Raw genomic sequence first — 16,408 nt, 5'->3', positions numbered from 1 at the left:
GGGGGAGAATTGAGAGAGAGAGAGACAAACACACACACACACACAAAGAGGAGAGGGGAACTGCTGGGGCCGGCCCGTATTGAAGAATATGGCCGAATTTACCCGGGCTGGCCGTATATCGGCGTATAACACGCACACATCATTTGCCCCCTATTTTCAGGGGGGAAAAGTGCGTGTTATACGCCGATAAATACGGTACCTGCTTTCTATAAAGTTTTGGGAAACTTTACAGTTTACATAGGCTTATTAATGAATACCTTTTTTAATGGTGTGCTTGGATCAGATTAGATGTATTTTTCTGTTCATATCTGTTCAGTTATGGTGGTAGACCACTATGCAATTAAAACCAAAGGCCATATTAATAATTTGCAATCTGATTCTCATTGCATTTATAAATATTAATGTCAAATGTGATGCTCTTTGTTTAAGGAAATGTATAAACAACCTCCTCCATTTTTCTTTAAAGGAAGGTTTCTTAATTTTGTTAGTAATTTCAAATTAGTTTATGCATGTTGGGCATAAAATTATGAAAGACTATTTACATAGATTTTAAGAATGCTTGACTTCCAACAACTTTGGATGTTTTGCATAATTAAAAAAACCAGAACAATAAAGGAACAAATGACGTGTGTCCAAAAAGAGAAAATTCATATAAAATACCACAAAATCTCTCAGGGACTCACCATCCTCTATCTCAGTGGTGGCGAACCTATGGCACGGGTGCCAGAGGTGGCACTCGGAGCCCTCTCTGTGGGCACACGTGCCGTTGCTCCAGCCTCACCTCCCCCCGCAACCCCCTCCTCTCCAGCAGCCCCCCTGAAGGAGAGTCGCCCCTGAGCGTGGCCCACATGAAGCAGCGCAGCCAAGGACATGGCAGCCAGGCAGTGTAGACAAGACTCTGCCCTAACACTCCATCATGCACAGTTGATGCTGCAGGGCGCAGGCAGAGGGTGTGGCTGCCATAGCGCTGCTGGGCTGCCTGGGCGATCTGCGGCGGGCCCTGGAGGCGATGAGTGGCCCTGTGGGCAGGTGGGATGGGGGATGGAGCGGGGGTGGGGGCAGGGGGTGGAACGGGGTGGAGCCAGTTTTTGGGCACTCAGTCTCTAAAAGATTTGCCATCACTGCTCTATCTCAAGGCCTGGGAAAGTGGCCAGGTTTTCAGTGCATTTTCAATATCATCAGGATATGAACCATATAGATCACTAATGTTTCCAGTGTATTAATGCCTTTTCTTTTCAAACGCTGTTTCAATCTCTCCAATCCCAGAAGGACATAAATATGTGGCAAAGAGATACTTTTAAATCCCCCTTTTGTAGCAGAACAGAAAGTAAAATATTGAACTTAATAGGGATGTATGGAATATTATAAGCCATTCTATGGATGGAACACATAGGTTTTGAATGGTCTGTGCCCAAACCAAAAAATGCAAGTTTTACAATTTTTTTTGAATATAGAAAGAAACACAACTGTTTCTCAGATATGGTCTGGGAGGTGTTTGCTATGGCTAGAAAAGGTTCAAAAGGGAGGAAAGAGAGGGAAAATGTCTGGGACAAGATACTTGCTTAGCAATCGCAGGTGCAGATATTATGACTGAGGGGAGTCAGGGAAGAGAGAAAATGGAAGTTGCTGAAAAGATCAGAATGGTAAAACCAGTGAGATTTGCCCCACTGAGACATCATAGGCAGTAATTAAGAGGAAGCCAAGGAGGGACAGGAATGCACTGAAATAACAAAGAAGCAGATGGATTGGTTAGATATGATAAAAAATAGATAAAAAGTGCCACACTGGGAGCTGGTTCCCTTCTGCAGAGACTACTGCAATAAGGAACAAGTGCAGAGGCCCTCAGAAGTAGCTGAGGAGAGACAGGGAAGGCACTGGGAGCAGGTAGGCCAAGGGGATGTGCTGCACTAGGACATTCATGGTGGCAACTGAGTAGAGGTAGCAGACGAAGTTTTATTTGGGCCAAACTGTGTCTGGTTCGAAATAGTTCAGCAGAACTTCCAGAATGTGAGGGTTTCTACATGAAAATAAAATGTATTTTCTGTTTTGTGCATACCTAGAGCCCAGCTAGTACACTGCTGAGAAAAAAACATCTGTTTAGGAATATTTAGCACTCAGAAGTGGTGTACTTTAATCTGATTAATAGGCTATAGATATGTATCAGTTTGTGAAAAATAATGCAGAGTACTGCAAACAAAAATCATATGGAACTCGATCATCAGCATATGCATCTTTTTTTATTACAAACTCACACTGCTGAACTAGATTAAATAACATACATATCTGGAAATACATTGGAAAAGGCAAGCCCTCACAGTTTAGAGCAGGGGTGTCAAATTGCTGGGTCGCGGGCCAGATGCGTCATGTGGAAGCCGCGCCCACCCCAGCTCCGGCAAGGAGAAAAAAGTCACAATACGTTGTGACACATCACGTGATGTGGCGAGTTTGACACCCCTGGTTTAGAGGCTCCCTGATATACAGTATACCTTGTTTTCTGTGGGTGAACCTGAGAAAATATTTCCTGCAGAAATATCATCTAATTTGAAAAGATCAGCCTTCCAAACCCATACTTGACCTAAGCTATGTCTTTTCCCAGTTTTCATGCTCCAGAGGTTCCTGTACTCTGATGATGTTATCAGTAATAGTGTCCTTGTTAGTGCTAGTTAAAATTAAATAAAAATTGAATCCAGAGATTAAAGGTGGTTAGAAAACCCTGATTACAAGAGCCCTTATTATAGTGTAATTAATAAAACTGCCAAATTTCTTAACTCTGATGTAGAGTCATAGGATATGTGCAAGAGATAAACTGAATATGCATTGTTCCAATTTTCCTTGACTTTGGTTAATAATATGAATATGTCATCCATTTCTTAATGTGATCATTAAGTAAATACAACACTACCTAAAACAGTGCCCTTTATTATATTATATCTTCCTATCCTGTGACAATATTGAGTATAAAAGATCTGGATGGGTATTTTTGCTTCTTTGTTTAAAGATAATGTTTAAACATTGTGTTCATGTCATGGGAGTATTTGAAAATTGTAGATTTATTATTTTATTTTTAACTTTAAGAGTACTGAATATAAAGTAAATATTAATTATCCAGTAAATTAGAAATAATCAAAAGAAGAAATAAGAGCAAATATGAACAGTGACCAGAGTATTTTTTAAAAAATCTGGATTTGATGTACTATAATATGTAGCTTGCCAGTTGTGGTGGATGAGTGAAGCATCTCCTCTTTCCAGATACTTATTTCAGATTATAAATTTTTTCACAAGTAAGATAAGATTAGAAAATAGACCATTCAGTGTTGATATTTTGAGCAGAATCATAATCATATAATTTGTGTTCTTCATTCAGAATAACTATAATTTTCATACTGGTTCAAGAGTAGCAATGTTTGAATGCAGCTACTCCTGCTGTTAAAAGGCATGGGGCAGGTTTATGTAAAACTCCCAAAACTGGCCCTAGAGAGTTGGGAAAATATTTGTGAAAAGAGTGAGAATTGCATGATGAATCTTAGAAGGGGAATGAAAAAAAAATATTCCCATTTATTAGGTGAAATATTCACTGGATTAAAAGCATTTAAATCACCAAAAGGATACTTAGAATCAAAGCCAATGCCCCATGCACCTGTATGTTTTCAATATGATCTAAGTGCTATTTGGATAACTTTTTGAATATAAATAAAATTATACTTAACTCCCTGCAATGCCCTGGCAATTATAGAGAATTACCATATTGATTACAATATATTTCATTTGCGAGCTTGAAAACAGCTTTTTAAAAATTCAAAGATTTTGCCATCTTATTTCTACTCAGATAATCGGCTTTGCTGGATAATAATTTTATAAATAGGAAAGTGAAACCAAATACTTCATTCAGTTTATAGATGCTAAAATGTTATTTGTGACAAACAATGGAACATATATTTAATCTTGACAGCGAGTCACATTTAACTGCTTTTTATGGCTGACCTATGTTTGGCCTATGTGAGTTGTGAAAAAGTCTTGAGATGGCAGTGAATTCCCCAAGGAGGAATTCACCGAGTAGATAGTTGAATTTAAATTAACAGCAACCAACAACATTTTCATGCAATCACATTTAGGAAATCCTGATACAGTTTTTGATAACTGAGTCACCAACTGTTGTAAAAGTTGTTTATGTGACCTTCTTTTAAGTTCTTAATTAAAAGAAGTTGAACATTAAAATAACATTAATATTTGGACAAACATCTTATTAACAATGTTCTTAAATATTCAGCCACTTTCAGCTTGCTTGCTTGAGTCTGGAACTGTATAAATTTTCAGAATTAGTCACATTTGCAACATTAAGTTTAGACACCACCTTTAAGATGGCAATATGTACAATAGACTGAAAATGTGGAGCCTTATCAGATAAGCCAGTGGTTCTCAAACGTTTCTTCACCACGGACCCCCTTTATATACCTTTTGTAGCCACGGACCATGACCACGGACCCCAAGACTTAACTCAAGATTTAAATCATAACATTTCTTTAAGGCTTCGTGGACCTCCTATGACAACATCGCGGCCCCCCCAGTGGTCTGTGGACCACAGGTTGAGAGCCACTAGCATAAGCAGTCTAGCTTTAAAAAGTTTAGCTTTACATAAAGACATGGTTATTTATTTGTCATTTTTATGCACACAATTTATGTGGCAATCATCTTTTTATATGATCTATTTTATAGTGTAGAATCTTTACCTTGAAAATAACTATTTCTTAGTGGGACCATGTGGCTTTATTTGTTTGTTTGTTTGTTTGTTTGTATATTTGTTTTAGAGAGCCAGTTTGATGTAGTGGTTAAGATATCAAGCAGAAGACCATAAATTCTAGTCCCAGCTTGGGCAGGAAGCCAGCTGGGTGACTTTGGACCAGTCACTTTGCCTCATCCTAGAAAGGAGGCAGTGGCAAACCACTTCTAAAAAAATTTGCCAAGAAAACTGTAGGGACTGTCCATGTCTGTTCAAGAATCAGACATGATTGAACAGATTTTTTTTTTAAAAAAATGTTTGTTTTAATAGTTACCCTTCTCATACAAGTGACTTACAAGAATTAAAAGCACAGAAAAACCTGCAACATATAACTACACACACACACACTAGCACATTAACAATAGCACTCAACCACTTGACCCACATGCCTGGGGAAAGAACCAGGGTTTCAGTGCCTTGTGAAATGCTAAAAATGTTGGAGCCATTTGAGTCTCCAGGAAGATGCTGTCCCATTATATATTTTTTACAAGAATTACTATTGAAAAATTCCCAGTAATAATTAGAATTAGTATCTGATTTTCTTTTTTGCTTTTGTGTCAGTCTTGATTCTTGAGGTCTACATGGGTAGGCCCATACAGTTTTCCTCGAAACATTTCTGAAAAAGGAAACCCCTAAATTTAACATAGGTGAGTAGCTGGATCTTTTAAAAAGCCAGAATAAACCGACTTGCATGATTGTTTTGCTGCATTTCCTACTTCAAAAAGATGGAAAATGGCAGTGTTGATTTTTCTCAGTTTTGATTCAAAAAGAGATTCAGAGAGGTTGCTCTTCACTGTCATATTCCAAATTGCAATTCAGAAACTACAAAAGGGATATTCCGTTTTTGAAGCCTTGTTCACTATTTTGACACTAATCAAAAGAGTCGGTTTGCAAAATGAGTTGGGAGTTGTATAAATTTAATATATAAATAATCTTTAAGCAGACATCTGTACAAGTGATTAATAGATTCACTTACATTATTCTTTTATACTGTTGTTGATTACTGAAATTTTTTGCTGGCATATGGTTAAAATACATGTTGGTGTAAGGAATACCAAAAGTAATATATAGGAGTCTGTTATCACCTTTTCCAGCTAAAAGGCTTAAGCTTTTATGAGCTCACAATACACTCCTGATCTTTTGCCATCATAGACTAACATGGCTGTACTCCTACTAAAGTAGTAATGGAAGTTAAATGCCAGTTATGAGTTATCTTTGGGTTGACTTTGCAATTTCTTAGCATCAGCTTTTGAGCTTTTAAAAATGACAGTCATAACTTACCTTATATTGTTGTAATTAATGTTTTTTCACTTTAAACAAGGATCACAAGTTGAATGTGAAAAAAACTGGGACGTGTACATATATTGCTTCTTTTTGAGTGAAGATACCAGTGCACCTTCACCGATTATAGCCTTCATCAATGTGAATGTCTGAATCGCAACTCCAAAGGTTCTTAGCCATGGCTAACTTGATTGGGGAATTCTAAGAGTTGAAGTCCACACTTCTGTAAGGCCCCAAGCTGGGAAATATTTTACCTGATATTGTTATTTCTTTGATAAAAATAAGGGGGGGGAAGAGGAGTGCATTCCTTTCTTTGGCAGTCTCCAATATATTTTTCAAATATACTGCAGAGGATTGGAGAAAGAGGAGAACAAAATAAAATGCTGTTACAGATATGAAAGTCTGAGTATGTAACATTTCATCTATTTCCAAACATCAGAGATTTGATCGTTTTTGCTTGTTTCACTAGGTTTTTGCCACACCCTTACACTAATTTGTTTTTCACCTTTACTTGTCTATTTAATCATGTTTGCATTGCTTTACAGCGCTACATCCATTATTTGTAATCTCAAAGAAGACACTGGTGTCAGAAAGCATATTTCCTAATGCAAAATGAAATCTGCTGTGGGATACATAACATTAATTTTCTCTGAATTAATTACAATTTAGGGATATTAGCAGTAGCTTTCATATTAATTGTCTCAGAAAATTATAACTTTATGGTTATGAGAAGGATGTATTGTATAATATTTTAATCATTATTGAGTTGTTTTGTAGTTGTGCTGTGTTTTTATCCAGTGAGTGTTTAAATCATGATTTCATTTCTTACAAATGCTAGCATATTCTGCTTTTCTCATTATGTGTTACCTTTAATAATCATTTGTTTCATTATAGGTTAGGTCATCATTTTGTCAAATGGTTCATCAGTTTATTTATTCAAAATGTAATTCAGTCCTTCAGTACTGATTTCATTGAATATCACACTAAATTAATATCATATCTTACCAAAGATTATTTATTGCTATTATGTGCATGCATGGACATGCAAATACATACATGGACATTTAAACCTTTATTATAAATTCATGCAAATTTCTTAGAAATAATACTGTTTCAATAGTAATTAAAATTTCCAACTTTTTCTTAACATATCAATTTGGAATAATTGATTTACATAAGTTTATAAACAAAATAAAATTGGACAGATTCATATATAGGATAGATAAAATGTATTGAAATAAAGGGCATAATTCAACCAGATTTGCAGTATTGTTGTCAGCATGGAAGATTTAAGTTTATGCTTATTTCTGCTGTTGAAGTCAATGCAGTTTCAAAATACATTAATATAATTTTATCCTACCCTTCAGTATGATACTGTAGATAATATTCTTCTGACTGGCAGAAAATTAAAGGGTCAGGGAGAGAACTATTTGCACTACTAATGAAAATTGATGCTCCCATTTTTTTTATAGTCAAAATTCAGTCACATCCGGTATGTATTCTGGCAGTAGTTATCCAGGGAGGAAGGGGGAGAATAGCTGCAACCTTCATAAAAATTTTGGGAGTGCATAACTATGAATTAATCCAATGGTATTGTGGGCTTTTATATATACAGTACCACCTGTAGAGAAATGTTACCTTTTGTGCATTAGAATTTGGGGGTTGCAATTCACCATAAAAAAATCATCATCAGCAGCAGCAGCAGCAACAGCAGCATACGTGCTGATACGTAACACGGATAGCAGTTGCCTTAATTCTTCAGTCTTTCTTTGTTGTTCCAAGCTTCCTTCAGTAGCAGAGGCCCTTTTGAGTAATAGGCACATCTAGAATTTTGAGGACATGTTATGGTCACTTTTATAAAATGGCTATTGTGGTTGCACTGGAAAATCAAACATATATAAAATAGATCTATCTATCTAAACGAGGGATCTTCAAACTTGGCCCTTTTATGACTTGTGGACTTCAACTCCCAGAATTCCTCAGCCAGCGTGCCTGGCTGAAGAATTCTGGGAGTTGAAGTCCACAAGTCATAAAAGGACCAAGTTTGAAGACCCCTTATCTAAACTAACTAGATTGTTCCTAATCATCCCTCAAACCTCTCAAGATGCTATCTCAGCTAATCTTGGCTCTTATTCTCTGGAAAGAGGGCACACTTCCAAATAAAGGAGTGAGTAGCAGTTATCCCTATTCAATTTTGGAGAATGAGTCTCAGAAACATACTTGAAAATAATGTGTTGCCTGAGACAATTCCTCTTGACTCAAGCCAAAAGGTTGAATACGACTGTTTATAACATGCTAGCTTCTACTTATTATTTTATTAAACATTTTTTTTAAAAAAGGGCCTGAAGGTGTCATGTTGCCAGGTACTTTAACATGAACCAGCCCCATGCTGGGGATTTAGATGCATACAGTTCTTGGGTTCTAATTCTAGGGGGCTCTCTGGCTTGGATGCTGTAATATCCAATAATAGCTGCAGCTGATAGAAGGACTCATAATACTGTTAGAAGTTGAATTTCTGACAGAATTAATTTAAATGATTGGAAAGCAAGGGATAATTTTAAGTACTACAGCAGATAATAATTATTCTATGCTCCGCTTAGTTGATTATTATCTTTGGGTGAGATTAGGGAAAAGTAGTCACTTGTAAACTAAGTATAGATAATTATTTTATGTTGCAAGTATGTAGTTCATTAGAGAAAGAGTATGGTGTTAAATATCCATTGAAGTCTGTCATTAAATTTAAAAGCATACTAGTTATTATTTGATGTATCATATCTCTATCTTATCTATACATCAAAACTGTGTTGACATTGGATGTCCTATGTATTTTTAGTCTGACCCAATCAGTTTTACAAGTGCTGTCTTCAAGATGTTCCTGAAGATAAAAATGACCCTGAGTCCCCTCTCTCTCGCACACACATATACACCCACAAAAACCAAAAGCCCCAAATGAGATAACAGTGATGACAATAGCAGCCAGCAGGTACAAAACTCTGTAAACAGGAATGATTAGTCAAGTTTCCCTATTTCTGATGGCTTTCAAGGTACTTGTACTATGCAGTGAAAATATTGGACAATTGGTAAGATATGATGTTCATGATTAGTTCCCTCCCCATTAGATGGGCTCTGAAATAAAAGTCCTTTGTCAACGCTGCTAACATCGGATGTTCTTGCTTTGACAACAGATGAAAATGCAGCCATTTTCTTTATGCTTTTAGAATTGGTTGGTGCTGGGAGGGGAGATTGGAATGAGAGTTCAGTTAGTCATAATAATAATAATAACTCTGCCGTGGGAATCCAAGGACAAACTGGGTCCAGAGCTGATAACGTTTTGGTGGGCTGGAGAGCTGGGGAGAAAGTCTGCGCTTCAAGCTAATTGGGGAATGTGATTTATGACTGTATATTGGGAGTGGGAATTGTATTTTGTCACTTTGTATCCAGGGGAGGGGAATTTAGTTTTTGGGTTCAACTATGTAGTGCTAATACTTTGTTTCCCGAATAAAAGATTATTTAAGGAGAACAATGCCTCAAAGTTCTTTTGAAGGGTTTCATCTGTCGGAACCATGACATCCTTGAGGTCTATAAAGGTTCAAACAACATCATAATCTTCTGAGTTGGCCCTTCTACCAGTTTAGGGAGAAATAATAAAGAAATACTGCAGAAATATTTTTATCTCTTGATAGATCTTTCCAACCACTCACTTCTGAAAATGGGATATTTTAGGACAACCTTCTTCAACTAACAAAAAACAGCAACATTTATTTTCAACATAGTATTTTAGAGTGTCTGATTAACCCCTGATCTAGATAAATGAGTAATTTCAGTTTTTTTATGCAAGACCCCCTTAAAAGCAATCCGTGTAAAAGTGCACTATTAACAATAATATTAATAGACTTATAATAATACACACTGTCATGCATTATTAAATCTCTACTTCTTTCTTAATTACCACTATTGGGACCAGCTAAGCAAGAAATCACATAACTTTGATTGTTACCCTATGAGGCACCTTTTGCCAGTTGAAGCTCACAAACAGACATGAGAACTTAGTAGTGTTTAGATGTGCATAAATGAAAGCATTGTCCATTATATTTCAAGGTTTGAATTCAGAATTTAAAAGTTATGTTGCTAGTGTTCTTTTATGACTAATTGTCATTGAAATTGGGATTCATGGTGCACAATTTTTAATTGAATCAAATATATTTCAATACAGTACAATATAATATCTTTATTTTGGTCTCTGACCAGCATAAAACAAAAACACAGAAGTTTTGGAACTAACTACAACTTAACAATCTGTGCATAAAAAAGTGTGATTGTAGAGTTAAAAAATGGAAAGTAAATGTGATAAGAGAGCCTGTTTGGTGTAGTGCTTAAGTCATCAAGCTAGAAACCAGGAGGCTGTGAGTTCTATTTGTGCCTTAGGCCACAAAAGTCATCTGGGTGACCTTGGGCAAGTCACTCTCTGTCGGCCTAGGACAGGGCTTCTCAACCAGTGGTACAGGTACCACCTGTGGTACATTGGCACCTGGCAGGTGGTACTCGGCCATCCTAGAAAAGTGGTAGCAGGGGAGGGGAATGAGCTGAACCGGTGGCAGCACCCCACAAGCCTGAGCGAGAGATGGCTGGAGCTGCAGGGCTGTCAGGGCTCAGCGGAAGCCCCAGGATCAGTGCGAGGCTCCAGCTGAAGCTCAGCACTGATCCTGGCACTTCTGCTGAGCCCAGAAGAAGCGCCGATCAGCTGGAATGTTGCAGCATCTCCAGGGTCTTGTGATTTACATTCAGATGCTTGGCCACTGATTCATATTTATGACGGTCACAGTGTCCCAGGGTCATGTGAAGTGACCAAAACCTGCTGCAACCACCCAGCAGATGGGGGGGATAAAAACCAAACACCCCCCACCCCCGCTGCCAATTTTCAACAAAAATGCTCACAACAATGAAAACCTCGGACAGGAGGAAGAGCACCGCCGGACGGGCAGGCAGGTGTCTTGCTTGGCTGTGGCTTGGGGGGCACTTTTTTCAGTGCCATTGTAACTTCGAACAGTCACTAAGCAAACTGTTGTAAGTCGAGGACTACCTGTACTTTATATCACTTTTTTCCTTTTGGGTGGGGGTCATCAAGTTTTTGACACCTTGCTAGGCGACTGGTGGTACTCGGATGTTACCCTATCCTAAAAGTGGTACAATGGGTGAAAAGGTTGAAAAGCCCTGGCCTAGGAAATAGGCACAGATAAATCACTCCCAAAATCTTGCCAAGGAAACTGCAGGGAGTCTTTGAGAATCGACTCGATTGAACGGAAGAAAAAAAATGTGATAAGCTGTTATAAGACTAAAGTCTATGGAAACCTATAGGGATAACTAAAATTAACATTTTAATTAAAATACAGCTGTTCAATACAATATAGTGAGATATAATGTATGGTGCTATCTAAAAGGAGATTCAGCAACACAAGCTTTAAAACTTAATAAATGGAAGCAAAAGCAACAATGTAATAGTTAAGCATGAGCTGTTTTGAGCCTGGTTGAGGTTAGCTGGCAGTTAGTACCTGGCAAATTTTGTATGTTGCAATGCAGAATTTGGCAACATTGTATAATATGAGGGGGTTGGAGTCAGGGAGTATGAGGAAGACATACAATTGATCTGTACATTTTGGTTACCTGGTGAGTAGTAGGAGAAGTTTGCTTTCTCTATATGAGCAGAAGAGGAAAACATTCTTGTTAGCTCCAGACTGCCCAGCTTTGCAAGTGCACAGATGTTTGAGGAAGAATTTCCCATCAGAGCTGAAGGCAAAGCAGTGCATGTAGACCCATCTGATGGTCCTAAGAATGGGATCTGCCCTCTGGAATAGTATCCACCCACAGATTCAAATGGCCGCCACCGTGCTCCCCTTTAGATGAATAAACCGACTCTTTTTAGGCTTTGGTCTAGAGTGAGCAGTGACATTTTAAGATGCAATTGTGTTGGACAAATGTGATTTTTTTCCCTCAGGGTTAATATTTGTTCTTTGTTCCTTGGCTTGATTTCATATTCTCTCCTTATTTTTGTGTGTTACCTAGAATTGCTCGGAGTGAGTGGTTTTATATATATGACAGTTTGATTGATGCTTACATACCACTGAATCTAAATGATACATGACAATCTACAAATGCAGTAAGACATGGCAAATATACAACTGTAAAATAATTACTATATCACAATGAAATAAAATCAACATAAAATAGTGGTATCAATTTAATCCAGTTGTGGCAAAGGATCTGTGAAATGAATATGGCTAAAGGTCCAATTAGCCATGGTCTCTATCAGCAAATCTAGCAGTAGCCATGAGTTCAGAATGAGTCCCAAATTGCAGATTTGCCCATTTGGGAAAATAAAACTCCTCTAAAATGAAAATCAGACAAAAGGGTGGTTTTTTGGATAATTAGGAACTATGTCTTATTGGGATTGACATTCACTCTTTCATTCCATCCAGCTTTTCATAGCGTCCAGATACTAGGCCAAGATATTAATGATATCTCTGGCCTTCCCTGGGTAGCAGTGTGTAAATGGGGATTGTTGGCATATTGATGATACCTGCTCCTGAACAGAGGAAGAATCTATCTCAGATTATTCTCAGATTACAGGTTTTATGTAATTGGTGGAAAAATAAGGTTGAGGGGACTGAACTCTATCAGTCCTTACTGGACTGGCCTCTCTTCCCTGCAAATAATTGATAATCTGTGGAAGGCCAAAAGTACCAAATAGTGCTTTTCATCCCAAGCCTTGTAAATGGTCCAGAAAGGTAACATGATTGATGTTTACTCAACTGAACTATTGCTGAACTTTCAAGTCCAGAAGAGATGTATTTCCTCCCATCCAGGGTTTGATAAAGAATATCTGCTTTTGCCTGATGCATTTATTGAATTTTCAGCTGGTAAATTAGGATGTTAAATATAATGTCATTATATTCCATAGAGAGATTAATTATTCCATTATAGTAAGACCATATGCATTTACAAAGATATGGCCCAGGGATATCCATCTTTTCCAGAATTTGCTCTGATCACTAGTTATGGTGTACAATCTCCAGCCATTTGAAGATCATCAACTTTTCTGGGCAGAACTGACATGTATGTAGCTCCTACCCTTTGGAATACCATATCCCCTGCATCAACCCTCCTGACCTTCAGTTAGGGGCCTGAAGACCTGTCTCTGCCATTAGGCCTGGCGGTCCAACAGGGCGGTATCATTCTGGAGGTGGTTAGTAGATTGAGATAAGACCCCCCCTCCCCTGTATTCTTTGTGCTTCTTCTCCCCTTTTTAAAAAAAATCTTTTGATTATACATTTTATTACAATTACGAGTATTGTTACTACTGTTTTATCTTTTTAATGTTTCTTGTTTTAATGTTTGTAAGCCATTCAGAGTTGCCTCAGGACCAGATGGGTGGCAAATAAATTTAATAAATAATAATAATATTCCACATGTGGAATATCCCAGGTCCTTGGAAGGACTCGATAGGTCGATAAAAATGCCAAATCTAGTCTAAAAATCTGGCTGACTGTATAACAAACTATAATAATAATAGTAAAGATGAAATATTTGACAGTATTTTAAAAAGGCAATGAGACTGAACTTCGAGCAAAGAGAACGAATAGAATAGAATAGAATAGAATATCCTGAGGCAAGGCAAGGCTAGCTTTTGATAAGGCAGAGGTCAGTCAAGAAGAAATGGCAAAAATAGTCATTCCAATAGTTCTCATCAAACAAAGGGGGGAAGAAGAAAGGGCCAGTTGATGCTTCTATGTCTGACCTGGATTTGGAATGTAGTTTGTCTTGGTTGTCAGATGAATGATCAAGATAGGTAGAGAAATCAGGGAACATTAAGCCTCTTTATATTCCTTGATGTCTCAGGGGTTTTTTCACACTTTTGGAATCCTTAAAGAGGTGAAGACAGGCAGGAGGCATCACTTTATAGTAGTTTTACTCATACATTACTAGCTATTATCATACAATTGGGAGACTTGCTTGATTTTTCCAAGGGATCCTGCAAGGTTCCATTTTAATCTGATAAATTACATGCACCCATACTTGGAAGAGACAGTCCTGAGATAGATTGGACCATAACGGGGAACGTTAGTGTTGGTTATTGCCACACAGTGTATCAGGTAGCCTTGAAAATGGTTCAGGAACTATATTTGGCCCAGAATGCAGTAATGCAGATAATAAATGAATATCATAAAATGATGGAACTTGAAGGGTTCTACATGCCATCGAATGCAACCTCCTACCAACCTCCAAAATGTAAAGATGTGGGCAAATCTTATGTACCTTTTGTTATACATAACCCAATACAATTTCTCCTTTAGATGTTGAAAAGTTCTACTTATGTAGAACTTGTACTTTGTACTTTGATAAATTTGATTTTGACATAATACTATTAAATATATATATATATTGTATATGCCTACATATCTCTGTTCTTATATGGCTTAAATTAAATTGAATAAACCAGGTGGCAGTAGAATTTACAAGAAAAACAGAAAGAAAAGTTCAGAGGAACTGAAAACTTCCTTCTATTGTATTTTCTCCCAATTTAATCATTTTATATCATATTTTAGTGAGACCTAGTTCATATTTCTTTGTTTCAAATTGAAGGACCTGTTTTTCACAGGACTTTTTTCAATTATTTAAATAAACTCAAAATAAATATATCATCTCTGTTCATGGCATTCGTCTTTCTCAGATAATTTAGCATGTTACACTTATTATTTGCACAGTCAAAGCTGCAGTGATCACAAATGAGAAAATTATACAGCAGCAGGTTTGTTTCTTTTAACATTGTCAAAGAATCAAAACCCAACACTTAAGTTGCTGTAATGAAAAAATTTCTGTAGTGTTTTTGTATTGCAATAGGTTACTGTCTTAAAATTTAACATTTGTACTGAAAATTGGGTTAATATTTATAAAAAAGACAGCATATTACATATTCTTTCTATGAAATAACAGCATTTTCTCATCCTGATATTGCATATTTGTAGATACTTCTACAATCAAACCTGAGCTTGGTAGTTGTTATGTATATGGTGGTTCCAGTATTTGGAGCAAGGAGGATCAAGAGTAAAATCTGAATTATATTTCCTTAGCATCTCATAAAAGAGAGAAAGGTTTTAGATTATTATCCCCCTTTAATACTGATCCTAGGCAATTGTTTTTTAGAGCTACAAAATTGAGAACTTGAAACACAATAATGTGTGTATGTGTGTTTATGTAAACACACACACACACACACACACACACATTTATATATAAGTCTAACAGATTTGTTTCTGTGTAGAGCTCTAGCTAGCTAGGGCAGGATAGCTTTAAACCTGTTTACGGCTTGCAATGGGAAGAAGATTTGGGGAAAGTTCAGATAGAAGCGAGATTAGCCCTTTGATGCCCTACATTTCTGATATCTTTTCTTAGTTTCCTAATTGCAAATTTGAACTCTTACTTGTTTTATGATAATGGTTTGGAGAGAGAGCAGAATAATTGTCTTATTTTCCTTTAAAACCTCCCTAGGAAATGTAAGAAGAGTATGTGATTTATTTCCTTCAAACTCTAATTCTTCTGTACCCAAGATGCAAAGTCATGATATGCTTAAGCAGAACATTTCCATCCCAGTTCAGACCATTTTCTCCATCTATCCCTTTCTCCTGGTGAATATTTCCTCAATAGTTTATTAGGTTTTATATATCAAAGGTTTCAAAGTGATCTTAAAACATCATTAAGGAATTATTAAAAAGCTAAAATAGTTATGTAGGAGCCTGAGAAATCTTAACTATGCAGAAATAAGTAATCTTACTTTTAGCTAGCGTCTTCTACTTCATTCATTGTGAGACAGAACAATGATGGGTAAAAGATAAGATTCCAGATCATCAAATAACTTGACAAGTAACTTTCATGATTAAAAATAATAAATTAGATAGTAGTTTATTGATGGATTAGTCTTACAATCTTATCAATAAAATAAAATAAAACATAAAATAAAATATATAAGTCTAATTTCAGAGTAAGATAGAAAAGAGGAATTAAAGTGATAAAAACAAGTGTGTTAATACAGAGAAACAGTAATCACATAAATGAATCTCCCTTGCATAATACTCCAGTTTACTCAATGTATTGGGTTCGTAGGATGACGGTCTTAGTTATAAACTTAGCAGTTCTGCTTATTATATGTACAACTGAGCTCAGGAGGAAATATGACAATCTGTGGTTTGGATCTCAGTAGGCTGTTCTTTCCTAAAGGGATAGTAAGAATTTAAGCCAGATGAGGACATATAATTGACAGTCAAACGAAATATGAATTAGGTGAAATGTGTCCAGTCC

At 36.8% G+C, this 16,408-nt stretch overlaps 1 protein-coding gene across 1 annotated transcript in view; it reads left to right on the top strand.

Annotated features, from left to right (window-relative positions):
• Positions 1 to 16,408, top strand: part of LOC107289643 (partitioning defective 3 homolog B) — a 187,930-nt gene that overhangs the window by 11,244 nt on the left and 160,278 nt on the right. The gene's annotated exons all lie outside the window — the stretch shown is intronic.

The sequence above is a fragment of the Protobothrops mucrosquamatus genome, unplaced genomic scaffold (assembly GCF_001527695.2).
Source record: "Protobothrops mucrosquamatus isolate PMUCROS unplaced genomic scaffold, P.Mucros_1.0 scaffold_9, whole genome shotgun sequence".
Lineage (NCBI taxonomy): Eukaryota > Metazoa > Chordata > Lepidosauria > Squamata > Viperidae > Protobothrops > Protobothrops mucrosquamatus.
This window is presented reverse-complemented; position numbering and strand designations above follow the sequence as displayed.